This window comes from Orycteropus afer, unplaced genomic scaffold (assembly GCF_000298275.1).
Source record: "Orycteropus afer afer isolate SDZICR_OR568_19922 unplaced genomic scaffold, OryAfe1.0 scaffold00180, whole genome shotgun sequence".
Lineage (NCBI taxonomy): Eukaryota > Metazoa > Chordata > Mammalia > Tubulidentata > Orycteropodidae > Orycteropus > Orycteropus afer.
In genome coordinates, this window is record NW_006921767.1 from 3,437,864 (window position 1) to 3,444,404 (window position 6,541).

A 6,541-nucleotide genomic window follows, 5' to 3' on the forward strand; every position below is an offset into this window, starting at 1 on the left:
AAAAAAAAAAAAAAAATGAATGAACTAGCTCTGACGTTAAGTAATTAAGACCTTACCCAACTATACCTTGGAAACTGGTCTGAGGAGAGAACCAGTGTCACCACTGTCTATGCCATATAACGACATTATTTGCACTGCTGCCACTCCATTTGCAGAACTTGAACTTAAAACTACCATCACTCATAAGGCCAGCAAAATGGGGTGGCCTGTCACTTATTGCCTTACCAGCTCCCAAATGAAAACCTTGCATGTTTGCTTCTGATTGTTTGAGGCTACATCACATGCTAGTGCCTTAGCTGCACGGGAGTGTTCATTGTCTAGTATGATCCAATGTCTCTTATCCACCAGGATTCATATTACAGAAGTCCCCTAACCACCACTGAAAGGAGATTCCAAGCCATGTGGAAGATAAATGTTCATTACACCTACACCCATTGCTAGTGTAATGCTCTTGAATCAGTCCAAAGAAAGCTGACCTAACTTGAAAAAGTTTGTTATACTATACCATGCCATACCAAGAATATTCCTAAGCTGGTGTCACATTTCTTTCACTCCCTCGCCTCTATCTAATGCATGTTTGTGAATGATTTCTTAATAGATTTATTCTTTATGGCAAAAGTCATATTTTAACTCTCATGGACACAGAGTAACTGCACAAATATTTATTAAAACTTACTGTCTTACAAAGACAAGAGCTTGTTTATATGTACAAAATTAAAGAGGCTACTATGCCTTTGCTGTGATATGTTTCCTCCATGAGACTGTGTATCTGTACATTTCTGTTTGTTTACTGTCTGTTCTACAACCAAATGTAATCTTTTTTGGGGCAGGGACAAAGGTGTTTCTCAGTTGTTTTACTGCTATATCTCTTGCACCTAGTCCAGTGCATGGCATGATAGGCACTTGTGTTATACTGGGTTCTCTAGAGAAACAAAAACCAGCAAAGTTTATAGAGAGAGAGAGAAAAAGAGAAATTTATCTTAGGAAAATGGCTCACAAACTTATAGAAGCCGGCCAGTCCAAAGTCCCTGTATCAAACATCAAGCTGGAGGCTTTTCCTGGCTCCCACAACCATAGAGGCTGAGAAGCTCAAGGCTGGTAGGCAGTACGCTGGTTGTTGACGCCAATGAATGACGAATCCAAGATCTCCAGGCCTAACGGTGGACTGCTCACTCACAGACAGTTGTACGGTAGGCAGCACAATGGAATCCCGATCCACGGAAGAATGTCTCTCTTCCCAGGATGTCCCTGGACATCCAGGAAGCAGGACACACCCCTAGGGAAACTCCCCTTCAACAGATTGGCCACTCAGAACACAGTCATCTGATTCCCATCATGGGAACAACCACACAGAACTGGGATCCAGCCAAGTTGACACACAGCTCCAAGTATCACAGCACTCAACACATATTTGTTGGATGAATGAATGAATACATGGAAATGTGCTATGTGAGGGAGCTCTGGTGGTGTAGTGCCTAAGGCATTTGACTCCTAACCAGAAGCTTAGCAGTTCAAACCCACTAGCCACTTCTCAGAAGGAAGGTTGGGCAATCTACTTCCGTAATGATACCATCTCGGAAACCCAAGGAGGGGTAACTAGGAGTTGGATCTGACTTGATGGCACTGAGTTTGGTTTGTTTTTTTTTTTTTTTTTTTTTTTTTTTTGCTTTTAAGTGAATATACTGATTAGCACAAAAGTAAACAATCTGACCTGTTGGGTTTTTTCATGAAATTGTGGTCTTCACATCTTATCTTTTTATTGGGTAGGACCAGAGACTACAGGAATCTACAAAGAATGTCAGTCTTTATACTTTGTATTTTTGCAACAAAGTGTTTAACCTCCAAAGTCCCCAATTCTAAAATTCACTTCTTGAACCAAAGCCCCATACTTCCACTTTTCTCACTCAAAACCTCCACTGAAACTCTTTGCTCCTAACCTGTCATTATTATTGTTATTCATCATCACCCTTGTTCACTTCCTGACTGCACAGTTTGTAATCATTTCAAAGACACTCTTACTAGCTGTACTCAGTTGAATAGTGTCCCACCAATATTTACATCCAGTCAGAACCTCAGTGTGACCTTGTTTGGAAATAGGATATTTGGAGATGTAATCAAGTTAAGATGAAGTCATATTGGATTAGATAGAGTGGGTCCTGATCTAATATGACTGGGGTCCTCATAAGCAGAAAGAGATTTGCAAATAGAGAGGACACAGAGGAAGGATCACCATGTGGAGAAGGAGGTAGAGTTAGATTTATGCTGCCACAAGGCAAGGCTTGCCAGCAGTCAACAAAAAAGAGAAGAAAAGCATGGAGTCAACCCTGCCAACAACTTAATTTCAGACTTCTGGTCTCCAGAATTTTGAGAGAATAAATTTCTGTTGTTTAAACCATTTGATGTGTTGTACTTTGTTACAGCAACCTAGGAAACTTACCCACTAGCCCTGGATTCTATCCCCACTTTGTCTTCCAGCAACCCTCACTCACTGTATCCATTGCCAATCCTGAGTCAGTCCTTATACTTAATTTCTATGATGGTTCTCTTTAACGGAAAAAAGGCTGCTAGAAGAAGTTACACAGAAGCACTACCTGTGCCCTCTCCCCCATTTTCTTCCACCTACCTCATTATCTTGCTCCAACAAAATACCCACTTCCTCATTCTCACTCCTTACATCTAGAGCCCCTCCCCCTTCACTAACCCCTTCTGTAAAATTGCTTACCCCTGAAAACCTTCATATGACCCTCTTACCTCTATACAACCACTTTTCTTTCTCTCTCTCATCTGCCAAGCTTCTGAAAAGAATAAATACACATACTTTGTCTACATCTGTCCTACTCCTTATGCCTCCAAAACACTTCTGAATACGTTTATTACAATTCTTGACATCTGTGGGGTATTTGGCCATATTAAGTCCTCTCTTCTTTCTAACATCTCTCCCATGCATCACATCCAAAGAATCTACAATGACTTAATCTCTTCCCATCTCCACAGTCCCTCCTTTTCTTACTTCTCTTCCTCTTTCCCATATCTCTTGATATAGACACTCCTCACATTTGGTCTTTCATCTTCCTCTCTTCTTTTGTTAGTTCCCTTGAAATATATTTTCATGAATTCCTCTGTCTACTCTGCTTCATCTAACATGTAATTTGGAAAGTTCTAAGTATGTGTTTGAATGAGTAACTAAATGAAACGCAAATCCATATCTTCCACAGCCATGCATTTCCAAATTTATGGGACTAGATTTTATTTACTTGTTTTTTTGTTTGGTAATGCCTAATGTAGGTCCGGGAGCTCTGGTAGCATAGTGCCTAAGGCACTTGACTGCTAACCAGAAGGCTGTCAGTTGAAACCCACCAGCCACTCCTCGGAAGGAAGGTTGGGCAATCTACTTCCGTAGTGATACCACCTCGGAAACCCAAGGAGGGATCGCTATGAGTCGGGTTCAACTCAACAGCACATAACAACAACAACAACAATGTAGATCCATATTTTTTACATTTTAAATGAATAAATGAATGACTTTTTACACAGATATTCCCCTTGGAGAGACAAATTCAATAAACTCAATTCAGGATCTATTTCCACCTATACTCACAATCCAGCTCTTCCTTTTGATCTTTTTCACAGCTACAAATATCACACCACTACTTATAGTTGGCAACTTTGGAATCATTTTCACTCCCCCTCTTTTTCTTACATGCTGAAAATTTCCATAGTCTTTTGAATTCACATACATAAAACATTTTGTATCTCCCTTCTTTTCCCTAATTCCAATTCTTACACTAGATATTGGTGTTCACTTCTCTAGTGTTTTCCTCATTCATTTCCATGAGTTTATCTCAAATTGCCATCTCCTTTCTTATCCAGCTCTTTTGTAGGCAGGAAGTACAGCAGTGTTATTAACAATATCAGCTCTGGTGTATGCAAACTTAGGTTGAGCCTAAACTGCCACTTAGTAGTTGCGTTATCTTTTGCAAATAACATAATTTCTCAGAGCCTTAGTCGCTCTTTTGTAAAAAGGTGTAAAAAAAAAAAAAGTACGTATCATATAGGATAAGGAGCTCTAGTGGCACAGTGCCTAAGGCATTTGACTGCTAAATAGAAGGTTGGCAGTTCAAACCCACCAGCCACTCCATGGAAGGGAAATGAGGCAATCTACTTCTGTAGAAAGCTTTACTGCCTTGGACATGCAATAGGGGTCATGATGAGTCATAATCAACTTGATGGCAGTGAGTTTGGTTTTATTTATTTATTTTTATCTCATAGGATAAGGTTCCTGGTAGCGCAAACAGTTTGCACTCGGCTTGTAACCTAAAGGTTGGCAGTTGGAACTTGCCTAGAGCCCAGGTGTGTTAGACTGGGTTCTCTAGAAAAACAAAACCAGTAAAGCTTATATATATGTATATAGAGAAAAAAATTTATCTTAGGAAAATGGCTCACACACTTATAGAAGCTGGCAAGTCCAAAGTTCCTGGATCAAACATCAAGCTAGAGGCTTTTCCATGTCAGGCTGGAGGCTTTTCTTGACTCTTGCAGCCGAAGGGGCTGAGGAGCTCAAGGCTGGCAGGCAATACACTGTCTATTGACTCCAATGAATGATGAATCCAAGATCCCCAGGCCGAATGGTGAATTGTTCACTCACAGACAGTTGTAGGCAGTACAACAGAATCCCAATCCACAGAAGGATGTGTCTTTTCCCAGGATGTCCCTAGAAATACTGGAAGCAGGCCACACCCCTAGGGAAACTCCCTTTCAACAGATTGGCTGCTGAAAACATTATCATCTGATCCCTTCATGAGAATAACCACATCACAACAGCTTAAACCACACAGAATTGTGGTCCAGCCAAGTTGACACACAGCTCCAACTATCACACCAGGTGATGCAGTTGTTAAAGCATTAAGCTGATAACCAAAAGGTTAGTGGTTCAAACCTGCCAGGTGCTCCAAGTGAGAAAGATGTGGCAGTCTACTTCCAGAAAGATTTACAACCATGGAACATCTATGGGCAGGTCTATACTGTCCTATAGGATCGACTCAATGGTAGTGGGTTTAGTTTGGTTTTTGGTTAGTAGTACTGTAAAAGAAAAGTCCTAGGAATCTGCTTCCATAAGGATTACAGCCAAGAAAACTCTGTGGGGGCAGTTCTACTCTGTCACATGTGGTCACTATGAGTTGAAAATTGACTTAATGGCACCTAACAACAACAACATGTGATAGGATAATTGTGAGGAGTAAGAGGGTTCATGCATGCAAAATGCAAAGCACAGTGCATGGCATATAGAGAGTATTCAGTAAATGTGAGGGGTCATGAGGATGAAGGTGGTGGCCATGATGGTGGCCCTCACAGCAGCCAACATCAATTCTCCATCCACCTTTGCTCATAACCAGTCTTTCAGGAGCTTGTGACAGGGTACATCTGATGACCAATCATTCACAGGCAGTCTTATACATCCCGTCAAGAAGAACATAGATACAAGGAATTGACCAGCCATGACAATGCTAAAAGCAACATCAGAGAATTACAGAATTCTGAAACAAACTAAACATTTAGTAAATGAAATAATCTTTGGTGATATCTTAGAGGAGGTAAGAGTCATGGCACCAAAATGATGATGTGGATAACAACCCAAGGAAATTGTATAAGTATTTTATTAAGGAATAAATAAAAAGGATTTTATCTCCTTATTCCCTGAAAATTAAGCATATCCAAGTAACTTGCTTTGACTAATGAAATGTGAGCCATGGTGACTTTTGTTAGTTCCTAGTGGAAATAATGGGGAGCTCTGGTAGCATAGTGCCTAAGGTATCTGACTGCTAACCAGATGGCTGGCGATTCAAACCCACCAGCCACTCCTTGGAAGGAAGGTTGGGCAATCTGCTTCCGTAGTGATACTGCTTTGGAAACCCAAAGAGGGGTCGCTATGAGTCGGGTCCAACTTGATGACACATAACAACAACAACAACAACAACAGTGGAAACAATGGATTGCCAAAACTCAATTCCCAGAACTTGCCCTGCCAATAAGAACTTCTGTTAACCTTCAGTGGGCATTAGGTATGAATAAGAAATAGATCTTTGGTGTTTTTTAAGCCATTGAAATTAGATGTTGTGCATTATTGCTGCATTAACCAGCCTATATTGAGTGTCCAGAATCCTATTACCTTGGATAACTACGTACACTTCCTTGCTACTTTTTTAACTGTTTTTTAATAAAGTGGACTACAATTTTTTGAATGAATTAATTAATTAAATTGTTGGGGTTTTCTCTTTAATGAGGAATGGCCCCAACCAGAACTGGAATTTGTTGATAGGCCAAACACTGAAGAAACCTGATTTCTGCTCTCTAGCTTTAATACCTGTGATAGTTGGAGCTGTGTGTCAATTTGGCTGGATCACAATTTTGTGTGGTTTAAGCAGTGGTGATGCGGTTATTCCTATGATGGGATCAGATGAATATGTTTTGAGCAGCCAATCCATTGAAAGGGAGTTTACCTAGGGGTGTGGCATGCTTCCAGTATATTTATGGACATCCTGGG